The 17334-nt window shown below is 44.2% G+C and overlaps 1 protein-coding gene and 1 pseudogene across 1 annotated transcript in view; both read right to left on the bottom strand.

The window, feature by feature from the left end:
- PLPP4 (phospholipid phosphatase 4) overlaps positions 1-17334 on the bottom strand; it is a 280174-nt gene that overhangs the window by 20757 nt on the left and 242083 nt on the right. The window lies entirely within an intron of this gene.
- On the bottom strand, positions 7490-7608 carry LOC134898113 (5S ribosomal RNA; annotated as a pseudogene).

Here is a 17334-nt window from a genome sequence, read left to right as displayed (position 1 = left end):
CATTACACAGAAAAGTCAGCATACATACTAGCAGTCAGTCACATGTTAAAGCATTAGATATTGCCATATGAGAATACAACCTCCATAATAACTTATACATAAGTAGGAAAATTGTACTTCTGTTTTAACTGGTTCTTTTTTCAACATAACATGCAGAAAACACAGTAATATACAGGTCTCATATGCAATAGGTACTAAAAATTAACAATGCATACTAAGAAGTAGATGGAATTTTTAGTACTGTATACCCTGCCTCCAGAGAGCGGGATACAGGGAGACTCACCACACTTCCATATCCAAGCAAATACGCTCGAAAGACGCTGAGTGGATTCAGACGCTACTGGTGTACACTGCCGCTCTTGGTAACTGATAACGGACACGGATGCTCACCAACGGATACGGACGCTGAGCGACTCCACGTGTATGCAGACGCTAAAGGCCTGCGACTCGGTCTGGGCGGGTTTATATCCAGTGTACACAACCGCAGCGTCTAAGCTGCGACCGAGTACCCTCGTGGTAGCGTCTGAGCGGAAGTGAGGTCATTCAGTTCATGAAACGAGAGACACGCGGGAACTGGCCATGAACTCTGAGGAAGGACGGCCAGGAGAGCGTCTGAAACCCCCTGTTGACTTAAACTCCCAGGATCGCGGCCTCACCTAGTCCTGGCGCCTATGATCCCCAGAGCGTATCGCTGTTACACCGGGATGTTCGGCGCATCAACACACTGTTTGTAGTCTCCCCCAAATCAGTGTAGCTGTGTCCTGACCCCTCTAGTAAGAGGAAGTCTATAGACTCACCGTCTCCCCATGCTCCGGCCACAGCCTGGTTACGTCTGCTGGACCTGCTAGAACAACCGACACAGATGCCCGTCGAGACAGCACTGATACCCGAAGGTAAGCGTTGTTGCGACCCGGTGGGGAGTTGTTGGAGCGACTGTCTAATATGCGTTTAAGACGCTGTGAAGAGAAGTCGCTCTAAAAAACATTATAGTAAGTCTATAAAAATGTAATGAAAACTTAAGGCTGCTTTCACAGCAGCCCTGTGACCATGCGGCTTCCTGCCGCACCAAGCAAAAAACTGATCTGACTGAGTCAGTGGGCGGGACTATATAGTGGAGGCCCCAATGCATCCTGGGAGGCCAGAAAGCTTGTGACCGTGTTGGTGCCATTTTCGCTGTCGCTCGACAATATCCCAATGTTATCCTGTGGAAAATCCTGCGGACCCAGCCAGAGAAATAATTTTTATAGTGAGGTGCCCAGAACTATACACAATATTCCAGATGTGGCCGCACCAATGATTTATACAGTGGCAGGATTACACTCTCATCCCTTGTCTCCATTCCCCGTTTTATGCATGCTAACACCTTACTTGCTTTTGTTGCTGCATTCTGACATTGCGTACTGCTACTAAGTTTAATGTCGATGAGCACTCCCAAATATTTTTCAACTACTGTTATCCCTACATTTTCCACATTTAGTTTATAGGCTGCCTGATTGTTCTTAGTCCGAAAAGTGCATAACTTTAACATTTGTCTGTATTGAACCTCATTCTCTATTTATCCGCCCAGACCTCAAGTCTAGATAAGTAATTCGCTAGAGACTCAACATCCTTGTATGAATTAATTACTCTACATAACTTAGTATCATCTGCGAAAATTGACACTGTGCTTTCCAGTCCTTCTCCTAGGTCATTAATGAATATGTTAAACAACAATGGTCCGAGTACTGAACCCTGCGGTATTCCACTGAGTAATGATGCCCATTCAGAGTACATCCAATTAATCCCCACTCGCCGTTCCCTATTGAACAGCCAATTATTCACCCAAGTACAAATAGTGTCTCCTACCCCAAGCTCCCTTAATTTGAGAACTAGTCTCTTTTTTTTAACTGAATTTAATATTTCTTTCTAAATTTCTCAATAAGAAATGTTTGGCCTAAGGGTGCCATGAAAAACATTCTGATACTCTAGGGTGCAATGATTCAAAAAAGTTTGGGAACCACTGCCCTATATCATGGTCGCCCATTCCTCAGCCCCAGTGATGTTACTACCATGATGCCAAGCTATGTTAGCTTGGCATAACACATCAATAAGACTATTAACAGATAAGATAAGAGCTCTAGGATAAAAGAATAATGGGGAGAAAAAAAAGACAAAGACCCAAATGTAACAACCTACAATTTGTGGGCACCATCGCAGTTTAAGCAATATAGTCACTAAATAAAAAATGCCAATTGGTTGGATATTAAAATTTTAAAACCAACCTGGATTCGCTATAAAAATATTTGTTGATCTAAATCTGGCAGCTACTGTATATTGCTGCAATAGCAAGCTATTACATTTGGGCCTCAGAATGACTGAATGCTGAGCTTTCCAATGCAGGCTACTGTATGGGGTCCGTGTACTAATACCCACTTATGGAGAAAAAGCCGCTCCTGCTTCACCTATTATCGTTGCAAAACAGGAGATGGTTACAGCGATTTTTAATAAAAATAGCCCCACCGCGGAGAGTGCACTGAAATTCACCCCTTTGGCAGTGCCAGCAGCAGAGAGATTCTGTATCAAGAATAACTTCTGTCCCGTCCTACAATGAATACTACCCCACAAGCCTGTGCTCAGTGTGCTTCCATGAAGTCTTCCGTTTTAAACTTTATTGACAACAAAAAACAAAACTACACAGAGGAGAGGGCATCCAGACTTCAACTTTTCTCTCTGCTTGGGACAGATAACGGGCCCTCTAGATGATGATATCGGCATTGGAGAAGACAGCTGATGGTATGTGACACCTTTTCTCAGTAACACTTGGGTCACTTAGCGCTGCCATACAGTAAGTGCCACTATTCTAGCCTGCTATTAGTGCCAGCAGGCTGAAGACACAGAAATCCCTTTAGTACATATCGAGAAGCAATATGTACAGGGATTGTTCTGTGTTTTTCATTTTCCCCCCGTATCTCCCCTTGATACAGGGATGTAACACCACCATACAGATGCTTCCACAAACACCTAAAATTAAATTATGCCAGGTTGCCCCATTTAGCATGCCATATACTTTGTGGCTAAACCTAACTACCTAGTACACTATGGGCCTCATTCAGGTGTGGACTGATTCCTTGGAAGCAACAACATTGCTAACATATGCTAATGCGCCGGAGGCATCTGGTATAAATAGATGCCCCCCTGCATGTCTGATTGGTTGTGACACCATTGGCCTGCTGAGTACCCCTCAGGTTACACAGACTGGTCGCCGCAGCTCCGTCGTTGAGGCCAAGAAATCGGAGGTGACCTTGGCACTTTCGTGAAATCTAGCCCATCACCCCCCTCCCCCACAGCTGCAGACACCACGTGATTGACAGTGTGCAAAGACCCAATTATTGGAAAACTGAGTTGTCACCTACACTGTGACCTAACCTGAACCAGGGCCTAAAAGCAAATACAAAATTTAGGAAAAAGTACACAATGTAGTAAAAGGGCAAAAGACAGGTCTGAAACGAGTGACCTGTGCCATGCATTGTTATGCTTAATCTGCAACTTTAAACTTATTCCTTCGCTATAAAATACTAATCCTAAGTACTTAGGGTCTGATTCAGCAGTACACGCTGATCCAAATGTCCATGAGATTCCTGATTATTGGGAATCTGTCCAGGCGCAGGGCCCGATCTGCACAAGTGCTGAACAGGTCCTGAGTGATCTCACGCATTCCCTCTTCTGCCTTCTGCGTTCAGTGGGTGGTGTCGTGACGGCCAGTGTTTCCGGAAACGGGGGAATGTTGCCCTTGTTTTCTAGGAGTGGCAAGGCCAGGCTCTGCGTCTCAGGAAGCATACTTCTTGACTTTGCAAGGTGTATCCTGAGAAATTCTGCAGGAATCCCAGGCTGCGACACCAGTCTGACACCTCCTTCTGCATTTGCATTTTTAGTGGATGTGTGCTTTAGTGTGCGGCTTTGCAAATCAGTTTACTGAGGAATCAGGCCCTTAGTACACTATAAGAAAAGTAAGACGTAAAATTGAGGAAAAGTAGTAAAACGTACTTTGTTTCTGTGCTGTTAAACTGGCTGCTTTATTTTTACACTGCAATTTAGATTTCACTGTGAGTGATAAATTGCACCAGCCAATCCGCTTCTAACTGTCATTTTTCAAACACAGTCTGTAACATGCAGGTAGGAGCCGATTGGCTGGTGCAATTTATCACTTACAGCAAAATTTATCACTCGTTGATAAATAAGGGCATCAGTTTGAAAACACCCCATCCAACTCTCTCTGTCCCACCTGCACTGCACATGGTTTTGCCTATTAGAGAAAAAGTTTGCTGCTGTGATCAGGTCTGAATTAGGCCCTTACTCTTTTTGCGGTGAATGTCTGTCCTCCTCTTTTTCTTCTGTCCGTGACCGTGTCTTACACTGCCACTCGTTTCTGCTCCTCAGTATGGACTCCGGTGGCTCCTCTTCACTGGCGCGGCTTGACGTCATTATGTCACATTGCACTGTACAATAATCTTTATTATACAGCGAGCGGCAGGAATCTGGCAGGGAACTTTCTTCTGCAGCATGCTTGGAAATGCTGCATTGGCAGCGGGCCACATCCCGTGACCCAGCACTGATGGGAGAATGGGCAATGTCAGGGTGCCCGGACAAGTATACCCACAGTACCTCCTTCATAGCACCCCTGGTGCAGGATATAGTGTAGGTTGGTTATCTGATAACCGAGCCCGATCATCTCTACTTTGTACAGTACATCATTGCATAATCTATTGATGCTGTGCAATAATAACACTATAAAAGTGTCATAGCTCAGCAAGCTTATATTTAAATTATTGCATGCTTCAATTTTTACACAGTTTTAAAAGGGAGTTTTATTGCATGATCATTTTATTAGATATTTTTAATATAGTTTATAATCTGAATATAATGTTATAATGTAGCACATAATTAATGTCAGAGCCCGCACGCTCACTGCACAAGTATATGACAAGCAGGCCTTGCACTGACAGCTGAGATAAAACTGAAATTCTTTAATCACTGGTAAAGTAGATCAAAACATCCTCCTAGTAATTATCAGCTGCAGAAAATGAACAAATTCTATCCAGAAACTGGCCTTGATTATAAAGCTCCCGGCGCTAGAGAATGACACAAATTGTCTTGTCACCTCCGGGAAATTAGTTATATTTTCAGAACACTTAGAAATATGATGCCACGGGATGATAAACGTGCTGACAGTCCCGGCAGTTGTGGATTGCCATTCATCCAGGCAACAGGTTCAGCTGAGGCAGTCAAGCTGAAATCTTCCTAATAACCATTCTCCCAGCATGTACTACTTTGTCTTTGTCACATCTTACAGATCCTGGATACAGAACACTGAGCTGTCTTCCTGGGTTTTAGTGAAATGGTTAAGTGACGGGAGAGAATTAACTCTCCATAGACCAGGGCTTAAGTATATTTAATACCAATATTGTTGAGCTAAAATATACAATGGTCACAGGAACGATTACAGTTAAAAAGACATAATACATTTAAGTCACTCTAGCTTCCACCATACTGGCTATTTACCCAGTCATGCTATAACATGCCATATCTGGAAACATCTTCTAAAGCAAACCACTGACTGGAATGAGAACAAAGAAATGACCTGCGTCAATGGACCAAAGATGAACCCTCAGTTAATGACTGTCTCTCACATAGGCGGATCCAGGGGGGGAGGGCAGCTCCATCCTCCCCCTGCTCACACTGCAACCTACCTCCCCCACTGCCAGCCAGTCAGAGTCCAGCCCAGGCGCAGAGTTCAAATGCCAGCATCGAGTAAGACAGTTACTTATGACGGCGCAGAAGGCTTCTTTAGCCCTCACTGCACTGCACAGTTTCCCAGCACTTCCTCCTCCACTTCCTTTACCACCATGCTAGGTGCAGTCAAACTCAGCCTCAGCTTTCAGAAGGTGGCCTGTGTGATTGTGACAGGGCTGTCCTGCAGATGTCTTATGCTGCTTGTTGGAGATCCAGCCGACTGCGTCTGCTAATCAAAGATGAGCAGTTCATGTCCTGCAGTCTGAGTCTCACTGCAGTGCCCAAAACAAGGTATGCTGCACCTGCCACCACCAACTAAAAACTTTAATAATTATATTGTGCTCGGGTGCCTTCCAGGCTCCCATAACTAATGGAACAGGTGACCAACATTTCAAGGCCCAATCAGCCTTTTTCATCAGGGTGAAACATTGGCAATAAACCAGGATGCGTTCCTACAGCCAATCATTACCTGATGGCGTATTCTGTGAGGCCACGCCCCCTGTGATACCACACCCCTGATCTGGGAGCACGCCTGCCTTAGGTGCATGTAAATATAACTATTACCGTTCCCCTATCATGGTGCCCCCCCTTTCATTTTCTTCTGGATCCACCCCTGGTGTCTCATATCAAAGTCAGTGAATGTGAAGGTCCCAAAACTGATTTTATAATTAACTTAATAGAGATATTCCAAATTAAAATCAACCATGGACAGGTGAAGTGAAATAACATTGATTATCTTGTTACAGTGGCATATGTCAAGGGGTAGAATATATTAGGCAACAAGTGAATACTTAGTCCTTGAAGCGGATGTGTTGGAAGCAGGAATAATGGGCAAGCATAAGGATCTGAGCAACTCTGCCATGGGTCAAATTGTTATAGCTAGACAACTGGGTCAGAGCATCTTCAAAATGGCACATCTTGTGGGGTGTTTCTGATATGCAGTGGTTAGTAACTACCAAATGTGGTCCAAGGAAGGGCAACTGGTGAACTGGAGGCATGCTCATAGGTGTCCAAGACTCAATGATACGCATGGGAATTGAAGGCTAGCCCACCTGGTCTTATCCCAACAGAAGAGCTACTGTAATACAAATTGCTGAGAAAGTTAATGCTGGCTATGAAAGAAAGGTATGTAAGGAAGGGGAGAAAAAAGAAGGCTCTTGTGTGGGCGCACTCTTGTCTAATTGTAATCACTTAAGGTGATTATCCAATTAATTATACAAAATGCTGATAAAACATAATTTTATTAAGGTATTCATTAAGATCAATGTAATTGCCCATTATCAAGAATGTACATGATCCAAGGTGAGTTTTTTTACACACATAAGGTTAAATTAGAAAAATGTAATAAAATGTTCTGGTCCTGCCTCAGGAAATGAGATAAGAAAGGATGTAGACACTACAAAGTCATACACCCATTTCAACCCGACCAGTACAGGCAATCTGTATTAATGAGACCGATTTGGTCAATTTAAGTAACAAGTCTGTCAACAATCAAAGGAAATTATTGTCATTGACAGGACAGTACAAGGTTCATGCTGTTTGTTGCTCAACTGCACAGATTATATTGGTAAGCTCTAGCTGTATATATACTAGGAGAACTAAGGTTGGTTCTCCAACCTAGAATATGCACCTTCCCAAAAGAAAAGTTGATGAGAATTTAGGAACAAGTGGTGATGCTGCTGTTGAAGTCACATACCACACATCATATGAAATGATTGATGCTCTACAACACTGGGTATTCCCTGTGAGTCTCCTCTTCAGGTACTGGCCCAGCCCAACACTGTTTCGCTTCCAAAATCGAACGAGATCGGGCATTAGCAGTGTGGTTTGATAGTAGAGAAGGAGGGTCAGACTACAATGAGAGTTCACCTAAATAAGAGAGGGTGACTGTTTTTGTCACAAAAGTAAAGTGTGGATCTGCTTTCTATGTTAGGCAGGAGACATCAAATCCCACATTGGTGGTGTTGTGTCCCTGGATCATAAATGAGAGTCCACGGAAGGAAAAGTAATGAAGGAAAGAACACAATTTATTCTTTAATTGCTATGTTGAATACGATAATAAAGCAGCCATATATTGCTTATAATTGGACCGTTCAAAGCTCGGGAGGTGCAATCACAAGGTTACTGTTACTGCAGCTAGAAAATGCGGAGAATACTAGCTGAACTGGAATTCATGTAGTATGCAGAATCACTCAGAATGATGCTAGTGCCGAGTAACAGCTAAACTTGAAATTCATATGATGTGCAGAATCGCTCTGAATGATGCTGGTGCAGATTGTGTATATGATTTAAATATTTCTGCATGCAAGAAGAATACACTTGTACAGAGATTAGAAGCACAAAGAAATCACTATAATCATATAAAATGACAATAATGTGGATTGCTAATACTGGTACATGAAGTTGAATCTTAGTGAAAATGCACCAAGGAATACTTCTGCATGCAAGAAGAATACACTTGCACTGAGATTAGAAGCACAAAGAAATCACTATAATCATATAAAATGACAATAATGCAGATTGCTAATACTGGTACAAGAAGTTGAGTCTTAGTGAAAATGCACCACTATAATCACATGAAAATGACAAAAACTGTAAATTGCTACTACTGGTATATGCAGCTGGATCTTAGTGAAAAATGCACTATTATAAGCTGTGGCTGAGATCAGAAAGACAGTTGTAGCCACATAATGGAGTACCTGACCTGAGTATATTCAGGGATAAAGTGCAGTTTTGTTATGCAGCGGCTGAGACCAGTAAGCTGGATTGGAAATCCTGTACTGCGGCTAGGACCAGGGATCCAGTGTATCTGGATTGAAGGGACCCACTGTAACTAGATTGGAAAACGCGTTTCACCCCATAGGGCTTGCTCACTTCCTGGGTCTGTGTGTGTCTAGCCGGGCGGTTTAAAACCGCCTGATTGCGGCGTTTGGGCCAATCATTGCTGGAGGTTGATTACTCGCTGCAGGGTGTGCCACATACGCTGCACATCCCCGGGTGCCGCTGACGTCAGCGGTAGTAGGGTCCGGGGATTGGAGGCGGAATGAGGAGACGGAGGTCAAGTGCGCCATATTGGAGAAGGGCAGTTGTGCCCTTAGTGAGATATGGTTATTTACAGAAGTAGTCTCAGCGCCAGGTTAAACAACGGGCAGGTTTATTTTGGATATGAACGGTGGATGGTTACAGGTTAGGGGTGAGCCTACCTGCTATTATATTGACATTATTTGAAAAAAAAATCATCACCGTAGTTAGGTGCCGCTGACGTCAGCGGCCGCTGCGGAGTAGGTCTGAGAGAACTTATTCTCGCGAGAGAAGTATAGGTGGCCATGAGGGAGTGCCGGGTCGCTCCCTTTCTTGCTCTATGAAAGAAAGGTGTCAGAACACCCACTGCATCACAGCTTGCTGCACATGGGGCTGTATATCCACAGACTGTTCATAGTGCCCATGCTGACCCCTGTTCACAGCCGAAAACACCTAAAATGGGAAAGTGCTCACAACTGGACCATGGAGCAATAAAAGAGGGTGGTCTGGTTTAATTAATAATGTTTTCTTTTACATCATGTGGACAGCCAGGTGCATATGCATCCTTTACCTGGGTAAAAGATGGCACCAGGATGCCCTATTATTATTATTATCATCCTTTATTTAAATGGCGCCACAAGGGTTCCGCAGCGCCCAATTACAGAGTACATAAACAAATAATCAAACAGGAAAACAGCAACTTACAGTTGATGACAGTATAGGACAAGTACAGGGTAAATAAACATAGTTACATCAGCAGATGACACTGGAATTAGTATCAGGTGGCAGAAGACTGCTGGATTTGGTGCAGTTGAAGATTATTAAAGTAAGAAAGGATAAGCACATGAGGGAAGAGGGCCCTGCTCGTGAGAGCTTACATTCTAAAGGGGAGGGGTAGACAGACAGGGGTGACACAGATGGGGTACATAGACAGCGTAGAACAGAGGGTTAGGATGAGATTTGGCTGGGTTTGGTGAAGAAGTGGGTCTTGAGAGCCTGTTTTAAGTTTTGTAGCGCGCTGGAGAGTCTGAAAGGGAGAGGTAGGGAATTCCAGAGAAGTGGTGCAGCACGTGAAAAATCTTGGAGGTAGGAGTGGAAGTAATCCGTAGACAGGAGAGTCGGCGTGCCTTAGCAGAGCGAAGAGGACGGGTGGGAGTGTAAAGGGAGATAAGGTCAGAGATGTAGATGGGAGAGGAGTGGGTGAGGGCTTTGTAAGCGAGTGTGAGAAGCTTGAAATGGATTCTGAAAGGGAAGGGGAGCCAGTGAAGGTCTAGTAAGAGAGGAGAGGTGGACGTAGTGCGTTTGGTGAGGAAGATGAGCCGGGCAGCAGCATTGAGGATAGATTGGAGTGGAGAGAGGTATTTGTCAGGAGGAGATTACAGTAGTCCAGTCTGGAGACGACCAGTGAGTGGATAAGAGTCTTAGTAGCATCCTGGGTCAGAAAGGGTCTGATCCTGGAAATATTTTTTAGATGAAAATGGCAGGTTTGTGAGAGGTGCTGAATGTGTGGTTTGAAGGAGAGGGAGGAGTCAAGGATTACTCCAAGACAGCGCACTTGGGGGCTAGAGGAGATAGTAGTGCCATCAATAGATAATGAGATACTATGGAAAGAAGGCAAGCTGGTGAAGACAGAGTGATGTTTTGGGCAATGTTCTGATGGGAAACCTCGAGTCATGGCATTTTTGTGGATCTTACTGTAACATGTACCACCTATCTAAACACTGGTGCAGGCCAAGTATCACAACTCTCAGATGGATTACATGAATTACTCCTGGAGTTGGTGTATACCCAGAACTGAAGCTTTAAGTTTAACGTGTCTGTGGCTTTTATCAGGGACCCCCACAAGGCCCTCAGTCTATGTTCCAATGTATGGACTGGTAATGTGAAGGAACTAAGACAGACAGAAGCTTGTCACCAGAATAAACAGGAGTGTAGTCCTCAGAAATGGGTCAGAACCAGGCAGGCAATATAGTACTAAGGAGCCAGTGGCCAGGAAGAGAATCGCCAGCTGAACACTTCACTGCCATGAGTGCCGCTGGGCACCTGCCTGTAGCAGAGATGCTGCAGCACCAGGATATCGGCACTGCAGGACCCCCCCCCGCCCCCACCTTTCTAGGGGTGGGAACTGCACACCCCACAAAAGGTTTATGGTGCAGTTTTGGGGAGAATTTCCAAAGAAGTTTAGGAACTTCATCTGAAAACTTTACTCAACAATGTTCTTTGGGGAAAAAAACCCTTTCCAATTCACCAACTGAACAGGTCCTCAGGAGACTCTGGATTCCAGGATTTTTGTCTCAACACTTATTACTCCTGGCCGGCCAATTGGAATGGCAGAACCAGGGGTTTTGGGAAGGAAATATGGAACATATTAGGTATTTGTTAGTTTGGACAAAAGTTTTAGTTTAAAAGGCCAATGAGTAATTACTTGAAGAATTTGAAGGGACCAATAAACCTAGAAGCGAGCTTCATGGTGGGTACTTTAAACCGTAGAGGTCTAATTGACAGCCAGAACAGTTTTCAACATGGGAGTTTTTTTCTCTTCCTATCAGAAAAGAACATGTACCATGCAGGCCATGGGCATAGACAGTACTTTGTGGGCACCATAGCAACAGTTTGAAGGGACCGCAGTCCCAATCAAAATTACAGATGGAGCTACGCTAATCGTTGCTCCGTCTGTGCCTGGGCCTATCACCTCGTCTTGGGCGTGCACGCGTCTGTGATGTGCACTTCCCCATTCACTAGGATGGGAGCGTCTCTGTGCTCTACCGGCGTGACTAGGTGGACGGATTGCCTAGTCACGCTGGGAGCGCTCGTATGCGATGGAGCCGCACTAGAGGAGTGCGGCTTTATCTGTACTTGAGAGACACCTCACCACAGCAGTTGTTAATTTTATGTCCCATGGTAGTGCCCTAGTTCATATTATGCCACAAAGTAGGGCTGTTAGTACACATTAAGCAACACAGTAACCCTAATTTATATTTTGACATACAGGGAGGAATTCAAATGTTTGAAAAGTCGGTTGGGTGTCTGTTTTTTCCTGTCTATGAGATAGGAAAAAACAGACACCCAACTGACTTTTCAAACAATTGAATCTCCCCCACAGTGTCCCCAGTAAATAGTATGCCACGTTACAGTGCTGTACCCACTTCATATTATACCAGACTATATTGCCTACATTTCATATTGTGCCACATTATATTCCCCCAGTTCATACTATGTAACATTATGCCCTTCAATTCATTTTCTAAAACATTACAATGAGCAAATCCAAGGGCATAACTAGATATGTTGTAAGGCAAAAGTTTGCAAAGGCCCCTCCCACTCAATGGTGAAAAACTGTATATAACACATGTAACTTTGACAGGGGTGTTGGGCCCTTCTCAGCTCTGGGCCCTGTAATAGCTGCACTCCTTGCACCTGTGGTGCAGCACTTTACCCAAATTCCTGTTGTCCTCATTCAATCAAATTTTGATAGTGTTTTACAGTGTACAGGACTGCCAGAAGGGATACTTCCAGCAGTTCAGGTAGGACTGGATGAAAAAAGGAGAATGTCCTGAGCCTTCATGAAAAAGGTTATTTTGTGCAAACTCAGCCCATGGCAACAGACAGACTCAGTCGTTGTGGTTGGCAGCAGTGTCGGACTGTGGCATGAAGGGCCCACAGGGAGAATGCGGTAATAGGGCCCATACTTAGAAGTGTGGCCAGCCTCCATAGAGCTGGTAACCATTAGAAAGTGCATGGTCTAGGCCTTTTAATATAAATAGTACTGTAAATATTGCTAGTGCATGCCTGGTAATGTGACAAAACAGCAATGCACTGTGGCAAATACACCACAGTTCTGTGGCAGCGTAATGTAACATATGTATAATTCAAGTGCACAGTTTGGAACCTGATCTCTAGAAGAGTTGGTGGGCCCTCAGGCAGTGTGGCCCACTGGGCGTTTCCCCTGTACCCCTGTGGGCCAGTCCAACTCTGGTAGGCAGATATATAAATTCTGATAAACTTTAAGAAATTTCAGAATTCCAGGAACTGCTAAACTGCTCTTAGGGGCTAATTCAGACCTTATCGCTGCTGTGCGTTTTCGCACAGTGGGCGTTTCGGTCTGAACTGCGCATGCGCCGCAGTGCGCATGTGCTTGCCAGCAATGCAAACGGCATCTCAGCCCAGCGATTGCCTCTGCCTGCGTTCGCTGGGCAGGAGGGGGTGGGCCGGTGCAGTTTTGGGGGCGTGGTTCGGGCAACACAAGCATGCCTGGACCGTGCGGTGGGCAGGCAGCGGCGGCTGTGTGACATCACACGCAGCCGCTGCGTGGTCACATGCAGCCGCTGAGACCCAGGATGCGGCGAAAAGTTGCCTACCAGTGCAGCAATGCTGCGCAGGTAGGGACTTACTCACCGGGTGCAATAGCATCGCCGCCGTGCTGCGGGGGGAGGGCCAGCCATGCAGGGCGGACTAGCCCTGTGCTGGGTGTCCCCCCGCATGTCAGGGTGGCTGATCGTAACCGTGAAAATTTTTCCCTTAATCCAGAAGGCCGAGGCCAACTGGTGATGGAGGAGAGCTTCTCTGGGTCCATCCATAGACGGGAACCAGGGATGATATACCCCAAGAATTTGGGTGTGGGATGATAGACAGTGTCTAGTGAGACAGTCAATAGATAGACATCCCATGTTACACAGACATTAGGTCGACAGGGTCAAAGGGTCAACATAAAAAAGGTTGACAAGCTCAAAATGTAGACATGAAAATGGACGACACAAAAAACGTAGACACTATTCTTTTCTTTGCATTTTTGTGGTTTGTGTGGATAGTTTTGTCATCTGGGACCCCCAATTGTACAAAGGCCTTTGCTCGCCACGCTCTGGGCTCAGTGGCTCGCCACAAGGTTTATAGCCAACTCTATGCCGAGATAGATAGAGAAGGTATGAAATAGTCCAAAAACATGTTAAATAAAAAAAAAAAGTTTCTACCTTTTTTATGTCAACCATTTTCATGTCGACCTATTGTACTCTTTACTTTTTCATGTCGACTTTTTGACCATGTCGACCTTTTGACCCTGTCGACCTAATGTCTGCCTATTATATGGTGTCTATCTACTGACTGTCTAACTAGATATTGTCTATCTATCATCTGGATATCCAAGGATGCAATCCCCTTCAGTTCAAATTTGCACTTATCCAATTTACAATATAGCAGGTTCGCACGAAGACGGGTCAGCACTTTACACACATTTGTGGTGGAACACTACATCTTCAGAAGATATTAGAATGTAGTCCAAATAGACTACAAAAAATTTATATAGGAGCACTCGGAAGATGCTGTTCATGTATTTTTTAAAAATGGCTGGTGTGTTGCTTAATATGAATGACCTGACCAAATACTATAGAGTTCGTCATGTGTGTCTTCACTTCATCTCCAGACCTGATTCTAATTAAATCATAGACCCAACATATAATATTATACTTTTTCACCAGTGAGGAACATGGTATAAAATAAACTCATGAAGTTATGATTAATTTATGGTGCGATATTATTTATAACCATTGCATATATATAGTCAGCATCTAACCTTCATGGTGATATGATGGGTAACACAATGATACTGAAAAAAATAAAAAGGAAAATTAGTGAACATTGGGTGAAATAAAAGATAATTTTGACTTGAACAGATCTATTTCTACAGGATAATTTTTTCAATATCAACCCAAATGATGCTATGAAAGATTAAAGACAAAATAATGGGTGGATTTATGCTATTCACTAATATATAGTGCAACGCTTACGCTCAGTAGGTGGTATTTGCTTCATAAATTAATTTCAAAAAGATGTGCTGCGCCATGATTTTATGAATTTTGAATACGGTCTTAAGATAATTTGTCATTTTTGGACTAAACTTGGATCCTTATCATGATGTTTTCGTACATCTATTCTGCAAACTGATTTATTTGAGGCATAAATATCACCTATTTAACTTGAACACTGAATTTTATTATACTGAATCACTTAATCCATCCAATGTCTTTTATGTGTTCCGGTAATCCAACCATTGATCCCCAGGCTGCCCACTAATCAGGTAAAGTCAGCTGGGAAGATCCAAAAGGCTGGTTTACTTTTTCCAGAGTCCAGGACAGCATCAGTGAAATGTATGTAACACTTAAGGATAACAATAAATACACCCTATATATTTCCCATTGGTCCTACAAAAGAATCCCTACTCTGCTGATTAGGTTGACTTTCAAGCAGTTTTGATATATGCCACATAGGATACTAACTTTGTTCCTAGACATTTCACCTACATACAGTACCAATAGTGATGAACAACAGTCTGAGCATATACTGTATAGAACCACAACCAGATGTTTCTATTTAAAATACATTTTCAGAGTTTAGTTTAGCTCTTAATTTTGCTTGGTTCAGTGCACAGTGCAATTGTCTGTTACCAGTTTGTGATGCACCTGCAAATAATTAAAGCATAACTACAGTATTATATCTGCTGCATTTATCTAATACTTCTTTGTCTAGTCATATGGGAGCTACAAAAATGCAAATATTACTTCCAAAAGTGCACAACAGCAAAATTCTCGAGGCTTGCAGGAAATGACCCTCCCTGAATACCTCTAGGTGGCGTCTGTGGACACGGCAGAACTTGTGCACCACCTGTTTCAATAGTGACATGTGGTATCCTTATTCTCTCCAGTTGGCATGATATTATTGCCTTTATTACAGGAGAAATAATGTGGACCAATGCTGGTTAAATTGTCACTGTATGCCTGTGCAGTCTTGCGCTGCACAAGGAGGGATGCCTACAGTTCTCAGAACTGTTCTTTCTAATAAATGTTGTAAACCTAAAATATATATATTAATTATACACCATAGAAAATAAAATTAAAAAGGTCTCGGATAGAGTTTTAAAAGCAAAAGTTATTAGTCACAGTAAAAGTAAAGATACTAAAATATTTTATGTAGCCGAGACGACTGCTTTCGTCCTAAAGATAGTTGTCATTAGGGTTTATTCTTGAAAGCTGTAATAGCTAAATCCCTCAATAGATCATTTCAAGTGAACTATTAGGCTTCAAAGTCCAAGCCCAATCACACAGGGCACGTACAAGCCTTTATATCCTGAGCACCTGCAGTGTTACTGCTACTAGACAGCATTCCAATTCAAGTCTGCCCTGCAGCAATCTGTGTGCTGGTATTACTCTCACTGCTGCAGGGAAACATTGAATTAAATGTCAGTATAGATACCCAGACGCTGAGCATTTCAGATCAATATTACCCTGCAGAGATATCTGCTACACCAGTGCTGCTCTCTCCCTGCCATGGTGTGTGGGCTGCTGAGTTACTGGAAACAGGATTATATGTACTGCTAAAAAAGCTTAATGTGTAGTCGTTATATGGTCTTGGAGCATTCGCACTAAGGGGGTCATTCCGACCTGGTCGCACGCAGGCTATTTTTTGCACTGCCGCGACATGGTAATTGCCGCCTACAGGGGGTTAGGGCTGTGCAGGGCTGCAATCGCTTGCGCAAAGAGCTGCACAAACAAAAAGTTTGTGTAGTCTCTGCACAGCTCAGGACTTACTCACCCGCTGCGATGACCCGGCTTGGAGCTGACCTCAGGATCCCTCCTCATCAACGGCTGGGCACGCCTGCGTTTTTCCGGACACTCCTCGAAAACGGTGAGTTGCCGCCCAGGCCCGCCTTCTGCCTGTCAATCTTCTTGCGTTCGCTGCTGCGAACGGCTTCTTCGTAAGGTCCGTCGCTCCGTGGTGATGGTCGTCGCCGGCAACCGACACACCTGCGTTCGTACGGCTGCGAGAAATTGCAGCGTGCAAACGGGTCAGAATGACCCCCTAAGGGGGTAATTCAGATCTGATCGCAGCAGAAAATTTGTTAGCAGTTGGGCAAAACCATGTGCACTGCAGGTGGGGCAGATATAACGTGCAGAGAGAGTTAGATTTGGGTGAGTTATATTGTTTCTGTGCAGGGTAAATACTGGCTGCTTTATTTTTATACTGCAATTTAGATTTCAGTTTGAACACACCCCACCCAAATCTAACTCTCTCTGCACATGTTATATCTGCCCTCCCTGCAGTGCACATGGGGGGTCATTCCGAGTTGTTCGCTCGCTAGCAGTTTTTAGCAGCCGTGCAAACGCTAAGCCGCCGTCCTCTGGGAGTGTATCTTAGCTTAGCAGAAGTACGAATGAATGCATCGCAGAACGGCTACAAAAAAATATTGTGCAGTTTCTGAGTAGCTTCAGACCTACTCAGCGCTTGCGATGACTTCAGACCATTCAGTTCCTGTTTTGACGTCACAAACACGTCCTGCGTTCGCCCAGCCACGCCTGCGTTTTTCCTGGCACGCCTGCGTTTTTTCGAGCACTCCCTGAAAACGGTCAGTTGATGCCCAGAAACGCCCTCTTCCTGTCAATCACTCTGCGGCGGCCATTGCGACTGAAAAGCTTCGCTAGCCCTTGTGCGAAAATACATCGGCCGTTGTGAAAGTACGTTGCGCGTGCGTACTGTGCCGCATACGCATGCGCAGAA

Source organism: Pseudophryne corroboree, chromosome 3, assembly GCF_028390025.1.
Source record: "Pseudophryne corroboree isolate aPseCor3 chromosome 3, aPseCor3.hap2, whole genome shotgun sequence".
Classification (NCBI taxonomy): Eukaryota; Metazoa; Chordata; class Amphibia; order Anura; family Myobatrachidae; genus Pseudophryne; species Pseudophryne corroboree.
The sequence above is the reverse complement of the archived record's forward strand: the minus strand, read 5'-3'. Positions and strand labels throughout refer to the sequence as shown.